Source organism: Zingiber officinale, chromosome 9B, assembly GCF_018446385.1.
Source record: "Zingiber officinale cultivar Zhangliang chromosome 9B, Zo_v1.1, whole genome shotgun sequence".
Lineage (NCBI taxonomy): Eukaryota > Viridiplantae > Streptophyta > Magnoliopsida > Zingiberales > Zingiberaceae > Zingiber > Zingiber officinale.
Window position 1 is genome coordinate 38,959,471 of NC_056003.1, and position 10,929 is coordinate 38,970,399.

The 10,929-nt window shown below is 38.5% G+C and overlaps 1 long non-coding RNA gene across 1 annotated transcript; it reads left to right on the forward strand.

The window, feature by feature from the left end:
* Positions 1 to 1,397: 1,397 nt before the first annotated feature.
* On the forward strand, positions 1,398 to 10,687 carry LOC122024350. Its single transcript, XR_006123397.1, has 3 exons — positions 1,398 to 2,323; positions 3,548 to 3,664; positions 10,320 to 10,687. It is a non-coding gene; the product is annotated as an uncharacterized LOC122024350 (long non-coding RNA).
* The last annotated feature ends 242 nt before the right edge of the window (positions 10,688 to 10,929 follow it).

The window sequence follows — 10,929 nt, forward strand, 5'->3', positions numbered from 1 at the left end:
CCAAGTCTAATTTATGAGTTAGGGTATTAATTTACCCCTATATTATATTATACATACAATACGTGTGCGGGGTAACTAGTCCTAAGAAAGATAAAAGCACTCTTAACTTAATCAGTGTAAAAGTTTCTATGGTATATCCAACCTACCTTATTTATTCAACATTCCTAGCTTTTTTTGACTGGCCTATTTCGATTGAGATTTTCATGACATAGTTGTTGATTAATTATAGGACATATTGACGTGAATTGTCCATCCCATCTAATTACATGCTTAATTCAATTGATTTTCCATCTTCGTATTGGCTTAAGGACAGATTGATGGGGTATTGAGGGCGAGCGAATCATCTTCTCCCACATGCTTAACTCAATTGGATTTTTAATTTTCCAACTAAAATTTAGCTCTTTTCCGAGCATTCCCTCATCCATACCTTGGTCATTTATACTAATGGCTAATAGTCACTCATGATTTACCTCCTCCGTGTTGGTTTAGGAACGGATTGGCGGGGGAGCTGGGGCTAAGCGAATTACCTTTTGCCACAAGCTTAATTTAATTGGGTCCCCTCGAAATGGTACAGTGGCTAAGACATGAGGTGTTACCACATGAGATCTTGAGATTGAAACTCAGCGTACCCGAGCATATCTTCCCCCATACTTTGACTACCTGCACTAATGACTACTAGACACTCATGATTTATCTTCTCCATGTTAACCTAGAGATAGATTGACAAAGATACTAGGAGCGAACGAGTCACCTTTTATAATATGCTTAACTCAATTGAATTTCTTGAATTGTCTTGCACTGAATTAGTCCATTAAACTTGGCATGACTAGTTTTTTTGAGCTACCTAGAATGATAACAATTCCGTTTAGCTTGCTCCACATACCTAAATTGATTTGGCAAACATACAAAAGATATTATTGGTACAATTATACATTTGTACACTAAGTGATCAAATTCGGCTTGGATTTTGATATTTGGATAAAAAGTTTAAGTTAGACCTCCTACATGTGTTTCATATGAATTTGAAGTTGAACACCAACTTGGCACATTTGTAAAGTGATCAATTTGACCTTGGATTTTGATATTTGGATAAAATGTTTAAATTAGACCTCCTATATGTGTTTCATATGTATTTGAAGTTGGTCCATTCGGATGGGTCTAGTGGCTAGCGCATGAGGTGTTGCTACCATGAGGTCTGGGGTTCGAATCTCGGCAAAGCCAAGATAAATACCTCCTTTACACGCATCATCAACGGCGTGCAGTTAAAACACACCGTTAAAAAGTACGCTATTAATAAACTTTTCGTTACTTTTAACAGCGCATTATTCGCAGCTCGCTGTGGACATACTATTGTAAAATCCTATTTTTTTAAGTAGCCCTGTGTGCGTCTCTTCGCCTTTGTCAAAAAAATCCCTGCCCCCTTTCCTCTCTTCACCTTTGCGGAAAAAAATCCCCATCCCTTAGTCGGTTCCCCTGCCCCCCTTTCTTTTCCGGTTCCAAATCATGCACGGCTCCCAGGCACGCAAGACTCCTCCTTAAGTGCACACGATCTTCTTCTCCGATGTTTTTTCCATGATTTGCTTAAGGATACTCCCTCTCGGGTGGCACCTTTTGCTACCAAGCTTGTTCCTCCCGTATCTGGTATCATGACCGTTTTTGAGGGCAAGGGCGGTCGGAAGGTCACAAAGATAGTAGGCATTGTCGAGGATGATGACTACCTTCTCCTCTAGTGTCGGTGATAGATCAGGCGTCGCTTACTTCCCCCTTAGCCTCCTCTCTCTGCCTCGCCTTCAAGGAGCGAGGGAACTGAGGAGAAAGAGGCGAACCCCCTCCACCCAATCCTATCCGATGGTGATTCGATAGCGAACGACCATGACGAGGGATCCAAGCGCTCGTACGAAGCCGATGAGAAAGTCTAAATCGCTGAGGATGACGCCAATGATGATGATAGATCATTTGCACTGCCTTTCTCTTGGAAGAAGTTGTATCTCTTCATAGGGCCAGGGTTCTTGATGAGCATAGGGTTCCTAGATTCAGGGAATCTGGAAGAGGATTTGCAAGCCGAGGCTATTGTGGGCTATTCTTTGCTATGGATATTGCTGTGGGCGAGGGCGACGAGGCTGCTAATTAGATGCTATCGGTAATGCTCAGCATGGCTACTGGGTGGCATTTGGCGGAGCTGTGCCTGGAAGAGTACTCACGCTATGTACAGTTGGTGCTTTGGTTCATGGCGAAGGTGGCCGTGCTTGGGGCCGACATCCAGGAGGTGATAGGGAGTGCTATTGTGGTCAAGATATTAAGTCGCAGCATGCTTCCACTCTAGGTAGGAGTTCTTATGACGGTCATGGATTGGTAGGAGTTGAACCGATTTGTTTAAATTGCTTTGAGTTTCTCTTACTTCTTGTAGCGGCTAAAAGATGTACTTTTTATGTAGGCTGATATGCATTCATTTACATCTGTTAATTTAGCTGACTAAATTGCATAGCTTTATTAGGATATCTTTTAAATCTATCCTTTTCTCCAAGCTTTGTTATTTTCTAGCAAACCGACATCATCAGATGCAACATCTCATTAACTCAACAGCATCATGTTTCGATCAATTTTGTGTGATTCTTTTGGTTTGATAGGGTTTCCCAAGTGAGTCTAACATTAAATGGAATCTCCTATGTTTCTGTTGATGTTGATGTCAATTAATCACTAACATCCATTGTTTTCCTTGTGGCCTTGTGTTTCTAAAAATTTCTTCACGCAGGTTTATGCCAGTTGGAATGATCTTTAAGATTTCTCAGTTAGTACCATTTCTTAAATTTTATTTATTGATTAAATATAATCTATATGAGTTAGGTAGGCCAAGTAATTAGACTTTGAAATGTTCTCTCATCTTCTTTAAACTATACTGAGATAGTTGACTTTTTGATAAGATGTTATTTTATGTTTTTTTTAAACTCTAGCTTCATACCGACAGAAGCATAGATATTAACAGAAAAGGAAATGCACAAGGATATTATATAACTAATAAAAATAGTGTATGGTTGCAAATAGGTTGAATTAATACATTTACATTATTATTTTTTCATTAGTTTATTAGTAGTTTCTGTAGAGATTTTTTTTTTGGTATAAATTCATCCTAGTGGAACAATATTAGGTCCCTTCTGTTGATAACCAAGTCAAGATTTGTCTTGTAGCTTCATTTTCCTATTTTTGGAGAATTATGGTGTGAGGAAACTTGAAGCGTTTTTTTACAGTTCTGATCACTACAATTTCTTCTTTTGCATGGATTTTGAGAGAAGCCATGAAACAGAGCTTCTTATTGGTAGAGATTTTTTTTTTATGACTTGTAATTGTTTAATTTTCATCTTCATTGCTTCAAGATCATTGATTTCTCTTGTTTTCTCTTTACAAGTCTCACGGATGTTATTGTATTGCTTAAATATCATTGGTATGATACATCAGATATGAAAGTGCATCAGTTGGGATCAATATCATGTGCCACAGGAAACTTATTGCTGGTTGCATAAAATTTAATTTATCATTTTCTTTTAAACAGGTTAAATTTCCTCACGACGTCCCAAATGAGCTTTTATATGGAAGAGCTGACTACTTGTGGCCGTGTTCTTTCTTAAATAAAAACATCGGCAAGGGAACAATTCCCTCAACTCATATGGTAACTTTCGTTCTTGTTTCCTTTCATTATTTTCTAAATCATTCACTCGTTATAGTTGTAATGTCCAAGATTGAGTCCAACCCAATTCAAAACATCAATACATTTACAAGGATGACCTATAGTATTTAAGCATGTTATGAGAGTCCTCATTTGAAGATGTGAGAATAGGACTGAAAGTTTTATCTTTCTCAGTTCCAACTTTCTTTAATAATCCACCCTCAATCTCAACCTCCTCTCCTCAATCTCAACCTTGTTAGAGGTGAGGGACTGATTCTAATACCATATTTAAGTCTAAGAGACTCTAATCCAACCTGAAGTACTAAATCACGTAGGTGGATGTTATGCTAGTACAAGCATATTCTAAGAACTATCGTTTGAAGATGTGAGACTAAAGGATGAAATTTATTATCTCATTTCCATATTTTGCAATAGTGTTTTCTTGGATGCATAATTTTGTAGAGATCAGTAGTTAAGGACATAATTAGGGATGGAAAAAGACTAGCCAGCAAGAGTAGCTGCCCATTGATGTACGAGTGGAACGATGAGAGGTGCTGGGGGGCTACCCATGGCCTTGTTGGGATCATGCATGCTTTGATGGGTGTTAATCTTAATGAAGATAACCTGCAATATGTTAAGGGTGCCCTTAACTACATGATTAACAACTGGTTCATCAGCGGGAACTATCCATCGACCGAGGGATTCAATGCAGATTGTCTTGTGCATTGGTGCCATGTTGCACCTGGCGTTGCTCTCACCCTCACCAAAGCTGCTCAGATAAGGGAATGAAGCACATGATATCGATCCCATCAGTTAAAGTGGTAGCAATCAAATATTTTTTTTACCTTATCAACCTGTAACATAGTTATTTCTATTGGAAATAAAAATTATATGATATTTATTTTCTTTATTTTTATATGCATGTAACACAGTTATTCCTTTAGTTATAATTATACGATATTGATAATTATGTGTGATATATATATATTTTTTATTTTATATGCATTTAACCGCAGCGCATGGTCGTGTGATGCGAATGATATTAACCATAGAGTATAGTTGTGTGTTGCAAATACAATTTATCGCAACGCGTAGCTGCACGCTGTGAATGCACTTTTCGCAGCGCGGAACTGCACGCTGCGAATGCACTTTATCGCAGCGCACAGCTGCACGTTGTGAATGTACTTTATCACAGCGTGCAGTGAATGCACTTTACCGCAGCACGCAACCGCACGCTGTGAATGTATTCTGACTTTTAACAGCATGGAGTTGTGCAGCATGCGATGCACGTTGCGGATAGCATAATTGCACGCTGCGGAAAGTCATATTTGTTGTAGTGTCATGTGCTAGTCACTATTCCAAAGACTAGTACCCGCCCGTGATTTACCTCCTCCGTGTTGGCCCTGGGAGGGGTTGGCGGGGGCACTGGGGGCAAGCGTATTCGCCTTTTGCATATATATATATATATTAACCAGGTCAGGTAATATTGAATCTGGGGCAACTGGCTGGGCCCTACGAAAGTTTTCTACTAACTGATAGGGTAAATCGAGAAGCACTCCAGGCGTATGGTCAAGAAGCACAACATCCCTTGATTGCACATCTAGGAGAAAAATCACGGGCGGCAACTAGCTTTTGGAATAGTGTCTAGCACATCTGGGAGCCATTTACTTTGGCATTGCCGAAATCAAACCCTAGACCTCATGGTGGTAACACCTTATGAGTTAGTGATAGATAAATACACACTCAATGACTTGGAGGTGCAATGGAGTTCGAAAAAGATTGCATAAGGTGTCCGAGGGACTGTAGGACAAGAAAACATTGATAGTGTTAAAATAATTTATAGAGCTCGAGTTGACACAGTCATGTTGGTTGACTTGGTGGCTTGAGGTTCCTTAGCATCGATGCATAGTGTTGATGGTAACTATAAGAAGGCGAGCTACATAGTATTAGTGTAAGTTGTACTAATAATCAGGTTTTGATGTATGATAAATAGGTTAAAGTTAGATGTGTTATTTATTTAACCTTTCTACCAAGTGTGCAGGAGTTGACTGGTCTGAAGGACCTGATACCAGACTGAAATCCATCTAGGTCTGTGAGACCCGATAGCTAGTTTGAAGTCCAGATAGGTCTGCAGGACCCGATATTTGGTAGGAAGTCCGGTTAGATTCACGAGACCTGACAATCGACAGAAGTCTAGTTGAGTCTGCGAACCTGGCAACTAGCAGGAAGATCTGGTGGTTCAAAGGCAAGTCAAACGACTATAGTTGGTAAGTGAAGGTAAGTAACTGGAAGAGAGATCCAGCGAGGACCCGTTCTCATTTGAGGGAACTGTAGGCGTTGGTTCAACTTAGATCCATTTGGGAAACCTAAGTTGAGACTTGACTAGATCCTGATCTCAGGGAGACAAGATCTAATTACTATTCCTATTTTATTAATGTTGTACTAACTCTGTTTTGCAAGATAAAACATATTTTCTGTTGCCTGGGCTAACCTTTTTGCAGGAAAGTAGCTGCTGAGAAAAGGGAGTCCGGGCGCCCGGAAGGGATCCGAGCGACTGAACTCGGGGACCCGGACTAGCTCACCCGGGCGGGTGCTGCAAGCACTCGGGCGATCTGGGTGCCCGGAGTTGGTCCAGACGCTCGAACCAAAAAAAAAATTATCTAGGAGCTGAGTTGGACGGCGCCGATTGGTCGAGCCACGTCAACATAGTCCAGACATCCAGAGGAGTTCCAGGCACTTGGAATGGACCTATATAAGGACCTTCGACCAGTAGCTCCAGAACATTAACTGCTATGACTTTCACTCTGCGCGATGCTCCAAAAAAGCTCCTACGACGCTGCAAAGCTCCAACAACCGGAGATCAAGATCTTCTTATTTTCTTTGTTGTCAGTAACAATTTTTTTTAGTTCTTGTACTTAAACTTTGTAATCATTCGAACTATTAGTGGATTGCCAACAAAAGTACTCGACGAGTGCGGGCCTTAGAGCAGGAGTTGTCGAAACCTCCAAATCAAGTGAAACTACTTGTATTAGCATGTGATTGTCTTTTTCCTTCTAGCTTCTCTCTTTTATTCTTCCGTTGCATATTTGTTTTTAACTCTCAATTTTTGAAAAACGCTATTTACTCCCCCCCTCCTCCCTCTAGCGTACTTACGGTCCTACACATAGGTGAAACGTGAAGGATGACATATGAAGCGAATTATGGGTTTGGTGTATTCAAAGGACTATTATCCTAGCAGGAGACGACCTTGGTGGCGAAGTCAAGTTGTGGAAGGTATGCATTTATGTGAGCCATGAGTGTTGAAAGACTTGTATCCTTTGAGAGAGGGTGGATCTCAACTTAGGTGAAGACTAGGTAATGAAGATGATTGTAGTAGGGTTTCTAGTCAATTGGTGACCTAAGTCAACTAATGAGTTGACTCATGCTTAGTTACTCATCTAAAGAATGTTTATGTTTGAAGTTCATTGACTGGGCGGTCGATTGATGGTGAGTTCTTGTTAACTAGTGAGCTAAGTTGACTAGGGAGTCTATTCAAGCATTGTGGCAAATGAATAAACTATTTTTATTTGAAGCCTAGTTGATTGGCTAGTTGGTTTATGATGTGTGAAATTCGTAAGTGTACGGTTGTCCTCAAGTGATAAAATATTAATCTAATAGGGACTATAAATCAAGTATTAGTTAGAATTACGAAGCAGACTATCTAAATCAATCGAAAGCAGAGAAATTGTGAGAACGAGAAAAAAAACTAAGAGAACAAGGAAGAAAGTTGAGGGAAAACCAAGTTTAGGAAACAATTCTAGGATTTCGATTTTATCATGATAATTATTGAAGTTCTCAATGGTAATCATACTTTTACCTCTAGGTTAAATTATGTAAAGGTGGTTTATCCGAAGGCACCCAATATCATCTTTTGGAGTGATACTGAGGTGTCTACCCGAATGCGCTGCCTACTTCGGCTTAATTGTTTTTCTCAGGAATGAAATTAATGAATGTTTGCCAAATATGCTGACGCAATGAAATAAAATACATAAAAAACAATATCGAAAACTATGTATGAAACACACACTTCAGCTTAATTGTGTTTAATCTACTAATGTTGGGTTCTAATCGACAAATTCTACAATGAGAAAACTAGAAGTCATTGATCTGACATGTAAACGATGCAACAATCGATTGACCTAGGGGCTATAGTGGATCAATCGACTGAGGTAATCATTGAAGATCACCATTAGAATTGATCAAGAAAATAGTTGACTAATGGTGCATATAATCGAGTGATCAATGAGAAAACAATTAAAAATAAATGAAGCTGAAGAAGATTGAAGTCTATAAAAGGAGAAATGAGGGGCGCATTTGAATGTTGCGAAATATTAATTGTACAATCCATTAAGCCTTATCTCTTGTACTCTTATCCCAATCCTCTAAGCTCTCATCGTAAAGTTCTTGTTGTAAGATATTTCTCTATCTTTGGATGTTATATATAAAGGAGAAAGATAGTGAGCTTTTAGGAGTGACTCATTGAGAAATTATAGGCCATAGAGTAGGATTGAGGATTTCAAACCACTTTACATGGTCATGTTAGCTTTTTGGTATACTTTCACTTGCTTATGTTTTATTTCTACTGCTAATTTTGTTTATGTGACCTTGCTAAGTCATTAGCAAGAACTTATACTTTTTTTATTTATAGGTTGATTCCTCTTAACCCTAGTTTAGCTGAATCTTGAGATCCTAACAATTAGTATAATTTTGACCTGAATCTTATGTGACTATAACGGACAGACAATGCCCCATTATAAGGCATCTTAGGTAGGGGAAAGTGGTACGCATACAAACCTTTCTCAAGCTTTCATTCTTCATTTTAGAAACTCAACTTAATCATCCAAGGATTTTTTTTTCAACGCTTGTCGATGCTCTCTCACCTATGTTACTATGTAGAAAGAGAACATCAAAGCAACCAACTTTAACAATTAGAGCCCATTTGGAGGATAACAAGGTGAGAAGGAGAAAAATTAACACATCATTTTTGACATTTACTGTGGGAAACTTTGCTCTCATACGTTGAGGATGATGAGTAACAAGATAACCCTTACTGCCAGTTCTAGAAACTACAGAGGGTCCAATCACCATGAAACAGTTATCACAACTTGTCACCTACGTGGAGGAGGTTATACAACGACATTGAGCATCATCACCGATTGAAGTAGGAACAGATTCAGAGTCATCGTTAGATCCTCCATAAGAGGTGTTGAATAGAGCTATTGTGAGGGCACATTCTCTAGTTCCAAAAGGGACCTTGAATGCGCTGATGAGTTGCCACCAAAGAAAGTTCTAGCCTGATGAGGAATACCTTTCTCCTCATCCATTATGGCAGGAGAGTTGTCGCCTAATTTTTGACCTTTTCAAAAGAATATAATGACACCACTAAGCCAAGTGATCACTTATGTCAGTTTGAGAACATTGCCCTTTTGCATCAATATTTGAATAATATAGATTGTTGGGTTTTCTTGATCACTTTGATCTGAACTTTGAAGGTTTTTCAATGCTGTTCATGCATCACTTCTCTAATTGTAAGAGGTACCCTCAAACTCCTCTTAGTCTGTACAATTTTAATAAAAGAGCTAGGAGCTTTTGTTGGAGTACATCCAACATTTCAATCGGGTGCCCCTAAAAGAACTTTATTGGGTAGGAGAATTCTTTCGGTCACTGACCAAACAATGCATATGTCACCATGTAATCCTTTGTAAAATAGTGAAAGGGATTCACATAGGAATAGGAAGAAAGTTTGAAAGAGGAGGTCATGGAGAGACCGCAAAGCAAAATAAAAGAAGAAAAAAGGGAAAGGCTATTAGAGTAATATAGAATAGTTGCCACCATCCAAAAGCTCCATTTTTATATAAGGGAGAAAGCTCCTCGATCGTAACAAAATTCATAATTGTATCATAACCACACAATAGAAACATCAAATAAATACACAAGACTAAATAATAATAAATGTTGGATTGTTATTAAATAAATTGAAATATACTTACACAAAATGTATGAATTGTGCTAATAAGTAGAACTATATTTATGCTAACAAAAATAAAAAAATGCAAGAAGAAAAATGGATAAAAAACAATAACATGTGCAACATGAAAATAAAAAAACACAAAATTTCATCTCCAACATAGTCACTTGATATATCTAAACATGACTTAACTGACAAATCCAACTATGAAAATCACCTCAAGTCTATGAACCTTGTTAAAAGAAAGTGAAATGTGAGTACACTTGTGTAAGGTAGGGTAAAAGGGAATGTGTATGGTATAGTATCTTATAGAGGGGAAAAATAGCATGTTAGATAGAATTTCATATCCTCTTAGCATTAAATAATTCTCATTAAATTTTCTTTATTTCTCTTTAATCTTCTTAGGTAAACCAAATGGTCTTCATGATGCAACACTTTTAACCAAATTGCTAATCACGTTGCACTTTTGATTAGAACTGCTACATGGATTAACACCGATCTCGATGCTTGTTTGGTCATTGAAATGTGTTTTTTGAACCATAGAGAATTGGAAGATGCATTCGTCTTTCACACCTGATTAGATTTGCATCATGTAGCAGTTTAGTCCAAAAATGCTACATGGACCTAGATTGATCTGGCTTTGTGTTCCAGGAATCCTAGGGATGATCAGATTTGCATCATCTAACAGTTGAAAAATGTAGCAGCTTTGGGTTGGTTTTTCTGAGCAGCCGGCTTGTGTTACAAATGCTGGACGGGCCAGGTAACGACGGGCAATTGGGGAACTATCTCTCAGAAAGACGATATACTATTTACTTTTATTTGTATGGCATGATCTACGTTTTGTGCATGCTGCAGAAGAAATATGAAGAGCTAGCTAATCAGCGAAAATGGAAGCAGGTACTTCGAGGTAATTAAAAGAAACCGTTGCAATTCCATCTTGTTGTAAATGCCCAATATTAATATTATTGACAAGATGAAATAACCTGGTATAATTTATCAATGTGGATGTTTCCCTTATTATTGTTTTGCACTGCGAGCTGTTCCATGGCAAAGGTCAAGTTGCACGGATAGGGATTGCATTGTGTAAAGTAGTCACTAATTTTGCTCCCCTATCTGAGTCTGATCGTGATGTAGCTAACCAAACTGACGAGCATCTCGGAACACGAATGTGATTGAAGTTCTCGTTCTTCTAGTTGAGCATAACTCACAGTTAGCCAAACTGATGGGTGCCTGAGAATACTACAAAGTTCACCAAATTCAA